Consider the following 19174-nt stretch of genomic DNA (forward strand, 5'->3'; position numbering starts at 1 on the left):
ACTTCCAGACCAGGGGTTGCTTTATTAAACTTAGTATAAAAAAAACAACCCAAATAAACGCAGCTTACAGAAGTCCCATTGCTACTGAGTCCTTTTAGAGCACACTCAACTTTGCTGCTGCAACCAGAACTATTCCCTTTGACCCCATCAGCAGAACTTCAATCCATAAGGGACAGGGCATAAATAAATCTACTCCCTTATGAGAATTTGATTTTAATTTGTTTATAATTTCAAGGGGAAATGTTTAATGTTTATTTTTATGGGTTTTTTACTTTTATCTATTTAAACTTTCACAATTGCGCAAAATTATGTGGCGGTCAGGCAATAGGCGGTCAGACAATTATTTAATAACAGACACTGAGATTCAAAACATTAAAGCTTTACAAAACAACAAATTGTCAAATTTTACATGTTAAAAAACAAATTGCTGACATCACATGTCAAAATATACAAATTAGATACCCTTAAATCAAACTCGAATGAGTTCTCAAGCAGAATTTTCTTACTTTGCTTAGCCGTGCATTTCAGTTATTATCAAGGGAAATATTTATGTGTGCAAAGTGAAATCAACATTCACCAATAAAAATCTAATTCTTCCACGCCTGTTTATGAGTGGTACTGTCCCCTTGTAAATGTAATGTCATCCCGACATGTCTATTAGCCAAATATAGCAGGCATCCATCCATCTGACTTATAAGCAGTAGTCGATGAGTCCCACATGGTCTACTTGCCATTCTTAATTGAGTCTTTGGGTCTTTCCTCTGTCACAAGTTCTGGTAATGATTTGTGGAAGTTTCTGCATCTCTCTTCAGTTTATTTCACATTAAGCAGAAAGTTTCTGCGGTAGTTTTAGTTCCACTATCCAACTGAATAGTCAGTTCTGAAGACCTGAAATAGCCATAACTCTTATCTTTGGGGATGTGATCAATGGTATAACCATGTAACTCCAAGTCACTGGGGATTTGGCAAGCTCTTTAGAAAACATTCTAAATTAACATAATTACAAACTATCCACAACTATAAAACAATTCATTGAGAACAACAGTTATACCATAAATCTGTGACAACTAGTTGGCCCGTAAAGGCAGTAGTGCCTCTTGGTCAGCCCACTCCAACATGTGGCATGGCCCATTAAGGGTCTAATAGAGAGAGCTATAGAGACCTAAGGGGGGATAGAAGAAGTGACTCCAGGAATGAATCATAATTGCAGAAGGAATCCTGTTACTGTTCCTTTAAGGATGTAGGGCCGGAAGTCATGCAGAGAGGGTGGGGCAAGGCTCCCCTCTCACCTAGCCAATAAGGAATGAACTGGGAGAAGGGGTCAATATAAATGCTGCTTCTTCCTTCACAGGAGATGCCAACAAATACAGCAGGGAGCAAGGAAGCTCCTGCAGGGCCCTGCATTAACAGGGAGAAGACAGCAGCAGAGGCGGGCTGCTTGCTGAACCCTCCTAGCCTGAAGGTAAAAGGACAGACTGGGAAAGGGACAGCTGGGGAAGAAGCTTCCTGAGGCTCACTCCAGCTTCGTGAAGGAGAGTTAGGAGACTCCTGTATTGAATAGAGATTAAGAGGGATTGCAGAGAGAGAAGAACTGGAGGATTTCAGCCTTGAGATAGGGCTCGAGCTAAAAGAGCCCGGTAGGAAGAGATCCAAGGAAGTAGCAGCAACCAGTCAAACTGAGCAGTATGTGGCTGCTGTGTATAGAGACCTTGGTTTGGAACCTGGAATAGTGGGTGGACTCGTGTTTCTCTATCAGCCACAGGTAAAAGACAATAAACCCCAAGAAGAGGAGAGGCCTTCTCTGGGAGCCTGAACAAAGGGCTGAGTTTAAAGGGTCAATAGTTAGAGCTGAAGGTCCTAGTGAGGACAAATAAGCTATCTATTGATTGGACTCTTTAATACCCCCAGAGGACCAAGCCACTGAAGACCCACCAAGGTTGGACAGCAGCGTACAGGGGATACTGGGGCAAGAAAAGTACCACACCCACCTGCTAAGAGGTGCTCAAGAGGTGAGTACCTCTCTACAAAGCCAATATCATTTCATTTACCAATATTACATGAATCTTGGTTAGAATAAAGGATAAGGTACACGAATAGGTACTTGGTATGGCATGTGACAAACATGAGGATAACCCCATGGTGCATTCACCAGTCCCATCGCTGGATTTAGACACTGATAAGTAGGTGTCCATAACTGTCCACATGTCAGTGTCTGTGAGGCTCTTTTCTCTCTAGTCAGATGACTTCGTATGTGTGATGGGATCCTGGGGTACAACCTGGAACTGTGGGACTGCTGTGCCCCCTTAACTCTCCAGCCTAGGCTGTCTCTCACAATGCTTTGCTAGTGACAAGCAGCAAACCCCTCCAGGTGCTGTTATCACTCAGCCACCAGCATACAGAGACACACCCAGCTACATTACATCAATGCTCTCTAAACCACTCATGAACTATACAGAGGGAAACACCAGCTAATCACCCCAACCTTGCACGGCAGAAATGTACTGTTCAAGATCTTCTCTTGGACAACGCAAGCTCATTAATTAGTTTGCCACTTCGTCAAAGGATAGTGGACATGCACCAGCTTTTGTAATCTGTGCTGATTCCCCAAGCACTTTAGATAAACTCCCTGATAACGATAAAACATTAAGATAAGTTTAACAACTATAGAAAGATAGATTTTAAGCGATTATAAGTGGTAGACATAAAGGTCAGAGAGAGTTACCTATGAAAATAAAAAGTAAACATGCATTCTGAACCCTAAACTTGCAGACTAAGCAAGATTTGAATCAAACAGCTTTTCTCACTCCACTGGATGTTGCTGGTGGGTTACAGTTCTTAATACACAGGCTGAATTTCCTTCTCAACCTGGGACCAGTCCCCTCAGTTCAAAGTTTTTGTTTTCCCAGCATTCTTGTTGCCTTCAGCGTAGGTGGGGGAGGAGAGGTGGTCTCATGATGCCACTGTCCCTTATTTTACGCTCTCAATTCATGTCCCAGGAAAGATACTGGTCCAGGCATGTCCTGGTGGACCTTGCTGAGCCACAGAGCTGGGCAATCCCAATTGTAAATCTTTTGTTTACAATTTCGCTGCTGGTCAATCACCCATGATGGCTGCTTAATGCCCATTTGAGTGTGGGTCACCACCTTTATTATCACTGTAGAACTAGCAGAGGGTATCTCCCAAGCCCACAACATATTTCAATAACAACCATATAGCAAAATCTCATAACTTCATACACACTAATGATATACATATTTTGACAGAACAATCAGTTTCGGTAGATCATGATCTTTCATACGGTATCTTACATGGCATGCTTTGAATGAAATATCACAACCATGTACCAATGATGAATCTGGGGATTGCAGGGTGCTACTTTGAGATACAGTGTGTCACAGCATGTCACTGGATAATTCTGGTGATTGGTCATCTTGTACACTACTGGTTTGGGGCTCCATGGTCTCATTTTGGCATTCATGTCTTTCTGTGGCAGGTACAAATGTCACATCAGCCTGATCAGCAGTTTCCAAGTTTAGAGGAACATCAGCATCCTCATTTCCCAGATGTGGGTGAAATGTTTCTCTCTCTGCATTCAGAGTCTCTGTGCCATGGGCTGTATCTGGTACCATCACACAATGTAGTTCATCATCACTCTCACTCTCAGAATCATTGGAGTCCAAATTCCTGTCCTCATTTTGATCTCTTATTGCACTAGTTTGCCTTGTTCTGTGTCTTTCATTGTTGTGGTTTAGAGTGTGGTGTTATATCCAGGGGCAAGGAAGTCACAGGGAAGTATGATTGCAGTGGGAAACTCTAACACATCCTAGTCCATCTTCTGCTTTTACTTCATAGACTGGATACCCCCTTTCCTTTCAAGTACTACATGAATTTTATCTTTCTAACAGGATCTGAATTTGCACGGTGCCCCTCTCTCTGAAAGATTCTAGACAATTATTCTGTCACCTGGCAAGAGGGCAGCCCCATGCACCTTCTGATCATGATTGTTTCCATGAGCAGCAGATTATTGAGAAGATTTTGGTGCCAGTTCACTAAGTTCTTTCATCTGCTGTTTCCATTTCTCACTATAATCTTTATTGTCCCTGTCACAGTTTCAGGGTAACTGCACATGTATTCCCTTTCTGTGGTCCCTTGAGAGCACCCACTTAATGTTTCCAGCTCCCAGCCATCACCTCTCTTGGGTGGAAACCCATGTCTCTCTCCTTCCTGACTGGGGTTTTAAAGTGGCGCAGCTCCCTGCCTTACATGGTGATATCCCCAGCAAGCCAGTCTGCCTATAGGGCAGCCCCTGTGCATTGCTCTCTCTCCAAGGTCTTTGTCAGCAGTTACAAGTTACCACATAGCTCTTTCTAAGCAAGCACACTTGTTCTTAAAGGTAAAAGCATTACAGAGAAAACATAATAAAGAGTTTTAAACACACAGTAAACATACCAGGAGTCACCCATCAGTCTTATGGGGCCTAGTAAGCTAAAGTTTTTCCAACCATTATGCAAAGAATGTGGGTCTCTCTTAGACGAAAGGTCCTGTCCATTTGCTTGAGCAGAAAAAAGGCCTTGTGTCAGTTCAAGATCATCCTTTTATGCAAAAAGCTCTTCCTTTTGTCTTCTAGTCTCTGGAAAACCCAGTTTAAGCCAGTATATTTAAACCACTCTAGGTGTGGTACCTCTCTAGCATTGTTTAGTTTCAGTGATTTGCTTTAATCTCTCTCTCTTAGTCTCTCATTCACTCACTCACACACACACACCCCGCTTTTTGTCCCTGAAGGAATTGTGGTAACCTTGCCCCTGGAGTTGTATACAATCCCTGGCCCACAATGATGCATAAACTTAGTACAATATGATCCCCAAAAATACTGCATGGGATTGCAATATCTGTCCTAGTCCCCAGGTGCAGATTCAGAATTTATAGGCCAACCAAATGTAAAGTTAGTGGGCAGACTAGTTAGTGGGTTAATCATGACCTTCCATTTAATAAACAGAAGAGTGACAACTCAGTAGCCTCATCTTGTGTATAATCATAGGCATGGAGTATTTATTAAAAGAGTCCTTCCAGTCTGACTTTTGTTCTTCTGGAAAAGTTTTCAATGTAACCAGCAGAGTTTGGTCAGCCTTTCTACTTGCCGATTGCCCTGTAGGTGGAATAGGGTTGTGCAAGATGTTTCAATTTTACAGTAGTGCTGTAAACTTTTGAATAAATTATTTTCCAACTCTGCACCTTGGTCATATTGGATTATTTTGGGGAAACCAAATTTTAAAACCAAGTCATCGAAGATCTTGTCTTGCCTGCCTTTTTGGTGGTAGGGTAGACTTGGACAAACCTAGTGAAGTGACTCACTATGACTAAGATGAAAAGGAGTACTTGTGGCACCTTACAGACTAACCAATTTATTTGAGCATAAGCTTTCGTGAGCTACAGCTCACTCCATTGGATGCATACTGTGGAAAGTATAGAAGATCTTTTTATACACACAAAGCATGAAAAAATGGGTGTTTACCACTACAAAAGGTTTTCTCTCCCCCCACTGTGAGCCACTAGCCATTAATATTACTCTCCGCTGTAATATTACCAGCAGGAGAGTGGGGTGGGGGGAGAGAAAACCTTTTGTAGTGGTAAACACCCATTTTTTCATGCTTTGTGTGTATAAAAAGATCTTCTATACTTTCCACAGTATGCATCCGATGAAGTGAGCTGTAGCTCACGAAAGCGTATGCTCAAATAAATTGGTTAGTCTCTAAGGTGCCACAAGTACTCCTTTTCTTTTTGCGAATACAGACTAACACGGCTGTTACTCTGAAACATATGACTAAGATGTATTCATATCCTTCTTTACTTCTGTCAAGATGCAAGTTTATTGATACAAACCCAAATGGCTCTGTTTTAACTACATTAGTGGAGCACTGGTAGGCTGGTGAGATTTCTTTAGCATCCCCACATATACAGACTGTACAGTACCCATCTCCTTCCAACTAAATTAGCTATTCTGGTTTGCTTCTTGGGTGTTAGATGGCAAATGGAGGCAGGTCCTGGTAAATCAGATGGAGTGCCAGCTTTTCCTCTGCTCTGTTGCGACTTCCTGACTGGTCCTGTTCTTTACTGCCACATCTGTAACAGGTTTCAGAGTTGTAGCTGTGTTAGTCTGTATCAGCAAAAACAACGAGGAGTCCTTGTGGCACCTTAGAGACTAACACATTTATTTGTGCATAAGCTTTCGTGGGCTAGACTCCACTTCGTCAGATGCATGGAGTGGAAAATACAGGAGCAGGTATAAATACATGAAAAGATGTGAATTGCCTTACCAAGTGTGAGGTTAGTCTAACGAGACAATTCAATTGACAGCAGGATACCATGGGAGGAAGAATAACTTTTCAAGTGGAGTGGTCCATTTCAGACAGTTGACAAGAAGGTGTGAGTAACAGCAGGGAGAAATTAGTATTGGGGAAATTAAGTTTAGATTTTATAATGACCCAACCACTCCCAGTCTTTATTCAGGCCTAATCTGATGGTGTCCAGTTTGCAAATTAATTCCAGTTCTGCAGTTTCACGTTGGAGTCTGGTTTTGGAGTTTTTTTATTGAAGAATTGCCACTTTTAGGTCTGTTATTGAGTGACCAGGGAGATTCAAGTGTTCTCCCACTGGTTTTTGAATGTTATGATTCCTGATGTCAGAGTTGTGTCCATTTATTCTTTTGCATAGAGACTGTCCAGTTTGGCCAATGTACATGGCAGAGGGGCATTGCTGGCACATGATGGCATATATCACAGTTAGATGTGCAGATGAACGAGCCCCTGATGGTGTGGCTGATGTGGTTAGGTCCTATGATGGTGTCCCTTGAATAGATACGTGGACAGAGTTGGCACCGGGGTTTGTTGCAGGGTTTGGTGTTTTTGTTGTGTAGTGTGTAGTTGCTGGGAAGTATTTGCTTCAGGTTGGGGGGCTGTCTGTAAGCGAGGACTGGCCTGTCCCCCAAGGTCTGTGAGAGTGAGGGATGGTCCTTCAGGATAGGTTGTAGATCCTTGATGGTGTGCTGAAGAGGTTTTAGTTGGGGGCTGTAGGTGATGGCTAGTGGCATTCTGTTACTTTCTTTGTTGGGCCTGTCTTGTAGTAGGTGACTTCTGGGTACCCTTCTGGCTCTGTCAGTCTGTTTCTTCACTTCGCCAAGTGCGTATTGTACTACTTCTGCCAGATTGCTTGCAGCTAGCACTTCCTCTTCTCTGGGGTTGCCTGTCTGCATGGCTGCTCATACCATTATCAGTTCTTTTGTCACATGCCTGGACAGCTTGCCTTAAGGTGCCACCGCACTCTTCCTTGCTTTAATATGTTAACTTTGGTATTCACACCTTTGATGTAATCAGTCAATACCGGCCTTTAGTACCCTTATCTCATTAACTAGTGTGTCAACTTTGGATACTCCTTTTCTCTTGGGAGGAGGCAGATGCTGCTTTGCTTTTAACTTGTGCTCTATATAGGACAGTGGTTTCCAACCTTTTCTCTGCCATGACCAAAGATACCTTTAATTATTTTGAGGCACACTACCATGTTGTCTCCAAATGAACTTGCCCTCTTATCGCCTCAGCTTAAGTTGTTTACCATCCTTGCCACTCACAGTCTGTACAATAAAGTTAATGTTTTAGAGTCTAACATCATTAACTTTATTGTTCAGATTGTGATAAGAATTTTCAGTTGACTCACACATTCACATCAAGACCCCAGTTCTGCCCCAGCCCCATCCAGTTCTGCCTCCCTAGCTCCCCCACTCCCACCCAGCCCCCACTTCATATCAGTTCTGTCCCCCCAGCTTCCCCACCCCATCCTGGGGGGCTGCAGCAGGGTCCCTGCCCCCCTTCCAGGCTGGGGGTGGGGAGCGGGTCTAGGGGCTCTTCCCCCAGCCAGCAGCTGCAAGAGGGAGGTGGAGGAGCAGAGGAGCTGACCCGTTGCTTACAGGAGGAGTTGGGAGAAGAGAGGGAGATTGAGCTGTGGTTGGTTGGTTGCTCTTCCCCTGAGGGAGGTGGGGCAGTGAGGCAGACAGCCAATCAGAAGATGGCTTTCCCCTCTTCCTTCCTCCTCCTCTGCCCCCAATCCAGAAGACTCATAGTTGCTATTTTAACCTTGCTTTGGGGAATGGAATGTGACGCATCATAATATTTGAAAGGGGCCTCCTCCCAGAGAGCAAAAGTACAGACTCTAATTTAAAATACAAGAGAAGGGTTTTTTGTTCACATGTAGTTTTTAAAAAAATTTCACGGCACACCGGTTTGAGCTGATGGCACATTGGTTGGGAAACACTGTACAGGGTAATTGCATAGAATTACCTGTTTAGCGTGTGCCTCTTTCCCCTCTTTTGCTGTTTCTCTACCACATCACTTACAGCAGTGTGCAGCTTATCAAACAAGGTCTTTATCTTCACCCTGATTATCTTTGAAATAAGCCTGCATCAGTCTGAATATTGTCATTCTCTATTCAGTCCTGACAGGATCACAGAAACATGTTTTGTACAAGGACAGGGTCATATCTTAGGTCAGAGTCAGATTCTTGTGAGGCAAACCATACTTTGTCTCAAATCAGATGCTCAGACTAGGATGTCCCAAGGTGTGTCTTGTGGCTCTTGTGCTACTCTTGAGAGCTGCTGGTGAAGTTCAGTTGCACCTCTTCTTCCTGAAAATAGGACCTTAAAATGCACCTCAGTTTTGGCAGGCTCAGATTAGATTTCCCTCCAAGTAGCCTGTCAGGCTCAGTCATGGGCAAACTGCCCCGATCACAACTTCCATGATCTCTGCCTCAGTGTACTCCTTCCGAATGTGATTAACCAATCTTCTCGAGCTCAGAGATACTCAGACCTCAATGGTTCAGGAGCCAAATTAGTGATCAACATTACCCAAAAGAGCCATAGTAGTGTGAATTTATTATTTCATTTATATATGTTTAGCTATAATATTCTCACAGCAAAATGGCTGACCAGTTTGCTAATAACTCTGGTTAATAACTTATATTGGTTACTAATAACTTAGACAATTAGTTAATAACTTAGATTGGTTACTAAATAAATCACACTGTTTTAATATCATGTGCTTCAAAGAGCTGCAGGAGACACATGAAGGAGCCACTCGTGGCTCCCAAACCTCATTCTGAGTATCATTGGCTTAGCCTCTCCACTTGCGGGGAGTTCCCAGTCTGTCCTGTTCCTCTCTTTAAAGTTTGTTCTGTTTTCTGGGGTGGGATAACAGATTTTCCATGGGGGTTTGGCTTGTAATTTCTTTCATGATTTCCTGAAACTGTATTTCAAGAAATTTTAGTTTTTAGCCTACTGTTTCTAAATTGTTTATACTTCAGTTGTTTCACTTTGCTCCTCTTTTGCTGTATTAATGTAGTGTAAAATGTTTTAATGCCAGCAATGTAGGCAATCCCTGATCTTCATAAGTGATCCATTCATAAGAACATAACATAACTCTTCCAAATCTTCCTGCTCATTTTAAGTAGTTTCTTAGACATTTGATTAAAGCAAAATGGCTTTTTGCTGCAGTTTCGCTGTGACTTGTCCCAGAAATGTCCAGAGTCATAGACTTCTCTTAAATGCTTATTCTTTAGCGGATGTAAAAGTCTTCTGACTTTCCAAGTCCTCTCCCAGCCATAGCGCTTGTAAATAATTAAATCTTCCCTGCACGCTTTCCTGAAACCACCGACAGCAGCTTCTAGGAAGGTTCATCTCAGAGAAGTCAGATCATTGAAACTCTGCCTGTCCTGCACGGCTCACCAATCACTGCACTCCCAGACCAGGCACAGGTTTAAAACTGGAGTTTAATAAACCAGAGTATTAAAAAAATACAGTTTGCACAAGCCCCATTTCTTTTCAGTCCTTTTAGAGCACATCAGTCCTTAAAGGGACAGAGCACCCAGTACATCGAACCCTTACATTCCCTTCTGAGTACTACACAAACACACCGGACTACACATCCTCCGAATATGAGCCCTGATGCCCAGGGGCTCTGGAGGGTCTGCAAAAGTGTGTGTGAGGAGGCAAGCCACTCACTCAAATTCAGCCCACTTGCCCCTCTGTCGTGCCAGCAGGGCAGCGGTTTTGCTGGTACGCCAGCCAACTCTGGTCAGGGGCCAACCCCCTACCCCGCTGCTCATTGTGCCCTTATTAACTTCAAGTTCTCAAAAGTTGGGGGGCTAGCCCTTTATACCCTCCTTCTCCCTCCCCCCACCCCAATCTCAGGCACCTATGATGATGCCTGGCTTTCCTTTCCCCTAATCTCCGAAAAAAGTTTGTCATACAGTCAGGCTTCTTAGCATGAGCACAGTAGCTTCATCCAGAAAGGAGCTGTTATGTAAGAGTTGAAACCAGCCGTAATACAGCCAAGAAATGAATTGAGACAAACATTTCCATTGTTGTTTGAATAATCTTTTGCAACTGTGTTTCAAGTAGCACACTGTAGTATTCATAACTCACCAACACAGTATCACACATCATCTGAAAGCAGGAGTTCTGAAAGGAGTGAGTATTGCATTCATATTTAGATCAGTTGTCTTGCAGGATTTTGCTCTAAAACAATATTTTACAACTGTGAAGCCTCTTGCAGTTTGGAAATGTAAGTAATCATTTCCCATATGATGTTGATACTGTCAATGTGTTGTTGATCTTGAGGGCTTGCTGCAATGCCTGTCCGTTTTCTGACATGTTTGGGGAACATTCCAGGACTGAGATTGTCGGGACACATTTATTTGCCTGTCTGATTCAATTATATTTCAGGGTTGTGCTGACCGGATTAGCTAATATGCCTATATTGTAATATCTCAACTTCTATAAAAATGCAGCAAATGGTCAGATAGATTTTTGTTTAATAAACCTAAATAAAATGTAAAAAAATATACCAGTTAGTCATAGGGGCTCTAACTCTCCAAAACTCTAAATAAAGCAGATGCTTACATGTGCTTCCATCCATTCATGTTTTACAAAGCACTTCAAGTGTACATTTAAGTGTTTTGCTGGACTAGGGCCAGGAAGTTTTGGCAACAGCACAGCTATGTGGCTAGAGTGTATTTATGTCAAATGCTTTTTCGTGGTCACTGCTAATCAGACAGAATCTAAACAACAAGAAATGAACATGGAGATGAGAAAACATTATTTCAATGATGTAAAAATGAAAGAGTCCTACTTCTCGTCAAACCAATTTGATTATATCTAACTGGCTCACACTGTATTTATTAGTAGTAGTATTACATTAGTACCGAGGTGCCCCAGTTATGGACCTGGACCATTGTGTTAAAAACACAGAACAAAAAGACTGCCCCTACCCCAAAGAGTTGAAAATCTATGCCTTTCACTTGTACTGTTTGAGTTATTAAATGGTTGGATGTTTTCACTTTTTAAAAAGCAAAATACACTTCACTGAAATCTATTGAAAGTGTATTTTAAATAACTGTGTCTCTATTCAACAGTGAAAGTGAGATCAGGGAGATATGTTCTGCTCGTGAACTACACAAATATCTTGGATACACAGAAAGTAGAGCTTCTGAAGCAAACAGGAATGAAAAGCAGAACCACAGTGACTAAAAAGAAAGCTAAAAGGTCTACTCACTTGATTAAATCTGATACAACTGTGTCAGGACATAAGAACATTAAAAGATCCTCTCATAAGACTTTCTCATAAAATTTTTCATTAAAAGACAAACTTCTATTTAAAATTGCTGTGTTTTAGTTTGTTTTGTTTTATTTTTAAATTGTAAGTTTAAAATCTGCCTTGGAACCACTATTCTAAATGCTAGTTTTTCCTGGCTCCAGTCTTTTATACTATAAAAACCAAAGGGCAGATCCTCAACAGATGTAAGTTGCCGTAGCTCCATTGACTCTGCTGGAGATCTGTCCTTGTGCACATAATATGCAGTTTATCAGAAGACCAAGAAGGTCTGTTATAGTGGAAGTGATAGTGTAGTAGTTTCTAGATGGACAGGTCTGGTGGAAAAACTGAAATGGTGGAAAAAAAGGACACCTTCCTGGCAGATGTCAGCCACCGTCTGAGAGAATTGAGGGGAGAACTTCATGCCCCAAATTACTAGAGGGCTAAGGACCCCTAATAATCCTGTTACTGCTAAGGGGGGGCTCCGATAGTTGTCAGAGGTGGTTGCTGGTTTAGTGCTTTGCCCACATCAAGCTAATATAGTTTATCTATCTAAATTAGGGATTTACACTGTGCATCACCATGTTATCTGAGGGCCTTGTAGTTCTGAGGGCCTTTCCATTCTAAAAGTAAATATATCAAGGATCTCTGAAATTTCCTCTTCCCCACTCAGAAAGGCTGTAGATTTCTTTTTATTTGTTTTTTTTATATTCCCCCGACTGAACTGTATAAGAGATCACATGCATAGAACTTCTAGCTTTTCCAGTCAGCGTGGGCAGCCTATACCAAGAACTGACTGTCTCCAAGAAGGAATTATTTTTGAGCTTCTGCTCTGCAGGTGTACTGTACTATGGTAAGCAGAGATCTAACACTGGCTGAGACATTAAAAAATGTAGTTAAAGGGTTAAATTCCACAAGAAAAATGAGGGAAGGAACCTACCCTCTTGATCTCATGGAGCTATAACCCTTGTGACCTCTGCACTATCTCCCCTATGAGGAAAGAAGAGGGATAAGAAGAGATATTGCGCTTGATTGGAGGGAAGAAGAGGAGTGAATGGTGGATCCACAGTACTGAAATTTCACTGCTCTGTCCATTCTCAGCTTGATCAGCTCCAAAATCCCCACCCACCCCCACCTCTGTGATTGGATGCCAGGAGTCCTCCTAGCATGGTGCTCTGCAGTATGCATGGTGAAGGTTTGTATCCCATGAGTGGTCTTCCTCAGTCTTGACTGGAATCCATGCACATACGGCCCTCTGTGTACACACCCTGTAGGTGTGGGGTTTTTTGTCAGGGGGATGACTTACTTTGTTACCACACAACTCCTTAAAACATTGATTACTATGCACGCATTTCTGTAACTGCGTTCCACAGTTCCCAGAGCCTCAGGTTCTTGAGTTCTACAACTAAAAGATCCTTTTCTGTGCCCCTCTCTGCTCCCTCACCATACCTCACTCACATTGGTTGTGCTTGGCCAGTGAGGACCCAGGGTTCTGTGTGAAGTTCACCTCCCACCCAGGGAAGAAGGCACATTGCGTGCTCCACCATCTGAGCACTTGCTCTGGCGGGCCGCCCCACCAGCTGCAGTTCCTCGCCACCTGGCTGCCCCGCCAGCTGCTCATTCACCAGCCAACTCTCAGTCACCTTCTGCGGCTACCTTCCTCTCTGCTGTGACCTCTGCACATCAGTCTCCTAGTAATTTTCAGCTCTTTGCAGACTGGGCAGAAACACTGCCTCACCTCAAGTGATTTAAGCTCTCATTTCACCACTTTAACATAACAAAAAGCTTCCTAATAAAGCCTATTTAGCTCTATCATTGAACAGTGAGAAGAAACAGGTTAAACCAGACTAGGGACCCTTAGGGAGAGTCCACATCTCCTGCCTGGGACAGCTATCCCCTCATCCCTCTTACTTTCACAGGGGTCTGGCATTTGAGCCCCTGCCTTATTGAGTTCCTTTCAACTGAGTGTGACCCCTCAAAGAGGCCAGGTTCAGCACAGTTCTGCTCCCCTTTACTCGTGCAATAAAAATAACACGGATAACAACATTTCACTACCCCTGCATTCAGTACTACAGAGTTTTGTAACCCAATGCCAGCCAAAGTTGATCACTTTTGAGCAACACAGCACCTGTCTACTCAATACCTAAGCAGAGAATTCAAACCCTTCCAGGGTAACAGAGTCTTTTAGACAAAGTGCAACAAAAGCACAAAACAAAGGAATCTTCAGCCCAGTCAGGACTGGCATCCAGACGGCTTCCTTGCAGGCAGGCCCCAGCAAGAACAGCCCGACTCAACAACCACCACCAAGTACCTAGACAATCTAACAATCTGGTCCAGGTCCACCCTCTACAATGGGCTCTGGCCAGCTACAGTCCTCAGACAGCACCTGGCCATCAACCAGGCTTCTTGCCCACAAGTAGGAGCAGTCTGTCTGTCTGCTCTCAGACTCATAGATATTAAGGTCAGAAGGACCATTATGATCATCTAGTCTGACCTCCTGCACAATGCAGACCACAGAATCTCACCCATCCACTCCTGCGATAAACTTCTCACCTATGTCTGAGCTATTGAAGTCCTCAAATCATGGTTTAAAGACTTCAAGGAGCAGAGAATCCTTCAGCAAGTGACCCATGCCCCATGCTACAGAGGAAGGCGAAAAACCTCCAGGGCCTCTTCCAATCTGCCCTGGAGGAAAATTCCTTCCCGACCCCAAATATGGCGATCAGCTGAACCCTGAGCATATGGGCAAGATTCATCAGCCAGATACCCAGGAAAGAATTCTCTGTAGTAACGCAGATCCCACCCCATCTAACATCCCATCACAGGCCATTGGGCCTATTTACCATGAATATTTAAAGATCCATTAATTGCCAAAATCATGTTATCCCGTTATACCATCTCCTCCATAAACTTATCGAGTTTAATCTGAAAGCCAGATAGGTCTTTTGCCCCCACTGCTTCCCTTGGAAGGCTATTCCAAAACTTCACTCCTATGATGGTTAGAAACCTTCATCTAATTTCAAGTCTAAACTTCCCGATGACCAGTTTATATCCATTTGTTCTTGTGTCCACATTGGTACTGAGCTTAAATAATTTCTCTCCCTCTTCGGTATTTATCCCTCTGATATATTTATAGAGAGGAATCATATCTCCCCTCATCCTTCTCTTGGTTAGGCTAAACAAGCCAAGCTCCTGGAGTCTCCTTTCATAAGACAGGTTTTCCATTTCTCGGATCATCTTAGTAGCCCTTCTCTGTATCTGTTCCAGTTTGAATTCATCCTTCTTAAATATGGGAGACCAGAACTGCACACAGTATCTCAGGTGAGGTCTCACCAGTGCCTTGTATAATGGTACTAAAACCTCCTTATCTCTACTGGAAATACCTCGCCTGATGCATCCCAAGACCGCATTAGCTTTTTTCACGGCCATATCACATTGGCGGCTCATAGTCATCCTGTGATCAACCAATACTCCAAGGTCCTTTTCCTCCTCCGTTACTTCTAATTGATGTGGCCCCAGCTTATAACTAAAATTCTTGTTATTAATCCCTAAATGCATGACCTTACACTTCTCACTATTAAATTTCATCCTATTACTCCAGTTTACAAGATCATCCAGATCTTCCTGTATGATATCTCGGTCTCTCTCTAAATTGGCAATACCTCCCAGCTTTGTACCATCCGTAAACTTTATTAGCACACTCCCACTTTTTGTGCCAAGGTCAGTCATAAAAAGATTGGTCCCAAAACTGATCCCTGAGGAACTCCACTGGTAACCTCCCTCCAGCCTGACAGTTCACCTTTCAGTATTACCCACTGTAGTCTCCCTGTTAACCAATTCCTTATCCACCTTTCAATTTTCATATTGATCCCCATCTTTTCCAACTTAACTAATAATTCCACATGTGGCATGGTATCAAACGTCTTCCTGAAATTTAGGTAAATTAGATCCACTGCGTTTCCTTTGTCTAAAAAATCGGTTACTTTCTCAAAGAAGGAGATCAGGTTGGTTTGGCATGATCTACCTTTTGTAAAACCACGTTGTATTTTGTCCCATTTACCATTGACTTCAATGTCCTTAACTACTTTCTCCTTCAAAAATTTTTCCAAGACCTTGCATACTACAGATGTCAAACTAACAGGCCTGTAGTTACCCAGATCACTTCTTTTTCCTTTCTTAAATATAGGAACTATGTTAGCAATTCTCCAGTCATACAGTACAATCCCTGAGTTTACAGATTCACTAAAAATTCTTGCTAATGGGCTTGCAATTTCAGGTGCCAATTCCTTTAATATTCTTGGATGAAGGTTATCTGGGCCCCCCGATTTAGTCCCATTAAGCTGTTCGAGTTTCGCTTCTACCTCAGATATGGTAATATCTACCTCCAGATCCTCATTCCCATTTGTCATGCTACCATTATCCCTAAGATCCTCATTAGCCTTATTAAAGACTGAGGCAAAGTATTTGTTTATATATTGGGCCATGCCTAGATTATCCTTAACCGTCACTCCATCCTCAGTGTTTAGCGGTCCCACTTCTTCTTTCTTTGTTTTCTTCTTATTTATAAGGCTATAGAACCTTTTACTATTCGTTTTAATTCCCTTTGCAAGGTCCAACTCTACTTGACTTTTAACCTGTCTCACTTTATCCCTACATGTTCTGACCTCAATAAGGTAGCTTTCCTTGCTGATCCCCTGCTTCTTCCACTCCCTGTATGCTTTCTGCTTTTTCTTAGTCACCTCTCTGAGATGCTTGCTCATCCAGCTTGGTCTACAACTCCTGCCTCTGAATTTTTTCCCCTTTCTTGGGATGCAGCCTTCTGATAGCTTCTGCAGCTTTGACTTAAAGTAATCCCAGGCCTCCTCTGCCTTCAGCTCTCTGACTCTCTGGGACCCATTTTTCTAGAAACTGCAGAAATCACTCCTATTATCGCTGCTGGGCTTCCTGCTCTGAACTCCAACACCTAGTGCAGGTGTGACGGGATGGGGCTCAATGAACAGGGTTGACTGGCCCCAGGCCTCCTAGCCCTTAAAGGAGCCAGTCAAGACCTTGCCAAGTGCAGAGAAGGATCCATACATGCTTACAGTGCAATTAGGCAGACTTGAAAGCTATCTGAGTTATACACATCAGGATGGTATTTTTTGACAGTCTCTGTTTGTGGTACAAATTATATACTTATTAGGATCAACATGAATACACATCTTTCTTATATTTTTCTTAGATGTATGTAATTGTTACATTACCAATACTCAGTGAAATATTTCAACACATCAGTTAGTGGAACAATAATATCATATTGTACTCCTCCTCCCGCCATGGCCCCAGCCCCCAGTAAACTGGTTCTTGGCCCCAGAATGGGCCTTTGCTCTTTTTTTAAAGAGGTATTTGTCCAACACTGTGAGAAAGGCACTTACAGACGGAAGGACTGTGAGTTTGCATAACAGACCATATACCATGTTTCCCCTTTTCTACAGATATGTTCAAATATTTAATATCAGTAAAGAAAATGGGGGGTGGGGTGGGGCATACATTTTAAAGGGATAAAAGGAAATCATTTTTAGTGCAGTATATAAACAACCCAGGCAATTCACTACTGGAGGATATTAGTGGGGAAATGGTTTAGTGAAATTCAGAAAAGCATTAGTCATTTTTATTAATAGGAATAACATCTGCTGTTACACAAGCTAGGTGAAAAAGTTACAAGGGTTATTTTTCTTCATGCTTCAGGGCATAAACTAATCCCCAGCTAGGGCTGGGAAGAAATTCCCCCCACCTTTCTGGTATAGCATTGCACATTTGGCTAGGGACATTACTAAGGCTTCCTTTGAATCATCAAGTATAGATCATAGTCAGAGGCATGGTGCCCGACTGTTCTGGTATGGCAATTTCTATTGTTCCTCACCTCCAATATGTAAATATCACAAGGTGCCACGGCACTATTCCCCTAACTGCATCTTGTTCTATTCAACTATTTGAAGCTTGATCCTTAATTGTGAATTTCCATCCATAATACATGTTTAATCTGATTTTTGTCTGAGACTTCAGAATAATTTAATGGACCTTTGGTGTATGAAAGAATAGCTCTGAGGCCTGTCATAAATCACTCAAACTGTACACTGGAGATTTAGGATGTCAGCAGCATCCCTCAAATGAGTTACATCTCCATATTCACTCTAGGGTCATCTATTATCCTAGATGTAATAGCTAAAGTGGAATTATGCATGTAATCTTCATAAGAAAATAAACCCGTAATCTCCATGATAAATGTCATGCTAAGGCATCACAATCCAATAAACCTGATGCCTTAATGCCAGAGAACACTAATTTTCTGCTCTAGCATCAAAGATCATTTAGAGTGTGGGCGGGAAGAAGGTCACTGCGTGGAGGGACACCGCAGCACAAATGTCGGCTATCCATGCTTCCTTAGTGGACCCCAATTTAATCGATCCAAGTGACAATTCAACCCTTCAAGTCCAACTCTTTCAATTTGCCTACAGCCAAGTTGCCTGTCCAGTACAAGGGCTGGTCAGGAATGTGGACTTTTGCAGTCTATGATGAATATCCCATCCCCAGGCTGTTAGGGGAAGACTTGGCCAAACATGTGAAGCAGGCCAAGAGGGTGGGAACGGTCACCCACAGCCAGGCTAAGCAAGCCGTCATGCCTAGCTCTCTTCTGGAAACTTCTACCAGGACCTGGTCAGAGGTGATGGAACTGGACCCCATGCCAGCGTCTGCAACAGCAGTAGTGGATCCAATCCCAGAGACCCAGACAGAGCCAGCCCCAGAACCGGAACCAGCGGAACAACCAACACCAGACCCATTGCCAGCACTGAATCCAGTACTTGCAACCCCAACACCAGAGGGCCCCACTGAACCTGAACCGGCAGCAGCTGATAACCCTACACAAGAGGCTCAGCCAGAGCCTGAACCCCAACATAGTGCACCAGCGGAGAGCGGTTCACAGTCAACGGAAACAGCCACATCCCCTACATCGCTTCCAGAGGGACCAAGCCTAGATCCACAATCCAATGAGGGACTGATGTCTCCAGCATCAAGGGAACAGCTCCAGACCGAACAGGAAGCAGATGAAAGCCTCCAGAGAGCTTGGACGGTGGCACGGAGCAACCCACCGCCTCTCAGCTCTTCTAATCAATCCAGGTTTGTTGTAGAAAGAGGACTTTTATAAAAGGAAACTCTTTCTGGTGGACACCAGGAATATTGGCATCCTCAGAGACAGTTGGTAGTTCCAACTAAGTACCGGGTAAAGCTCTTAAGCTTAGCCCATGATCATCCTAGTGGCCATGCTGGGGTGAACAGGACCAAAGACCGTTTGGGGAGATCATTCCACTGGGAGGGAATGGGCAAGGATGTTTCTACCTATGTCCTGTCTTGTGAGGTATGCCAAAGAGGGGGAAAACCCCACGACCAGGTCAAAGCCCCTCTCCAGCCACTCCCCATCATTGAGATTCCATTTCAGCGAGTAGCTGTGGATATTCTGGGTCCTTTTCCGAAAAAGACACCAAGAGGAAAGCAGTACATAC

General features: G+C 43.2%; 1 long non-coding RNA gene across 1 annotated transcript; it reads left to right on the forward strand.

Moving 5' to 3' along the window:
* The first annotated feature begins 1252 nt into the window (after positions 1–1252).
* On the forward strand, positions 1253–11577 carry LOC122465930. The gene is made up of 3 exons (XR_006291079.1): positions 1253–1462; positions 1909–2009; positions 11455–11577. It is a non-coding gene; the product is annotated as an uncharacterized LOC122465930 (long non-coding RNA).
* The last annotated feature ends 7597 nt before the right edge of the window (positions 11578–19174 follow it).

The sequence above is a fragment of the Chelonia mydas genome, chromosome 5, assembly GCF_015237465.2.
Source record: "Chelonia mydas isolate rCheMyd1 chromosome 5, rCheMyd1.pri.v2, whole genome shotgun sequence".
In the NCBI taxonomy this organism is placed as follows: domain Eukaryota; kingdom Metazoa; phylum Chordata; order Testudines; family Cheloniidae; genus Chelonia; species Chelonia mydas.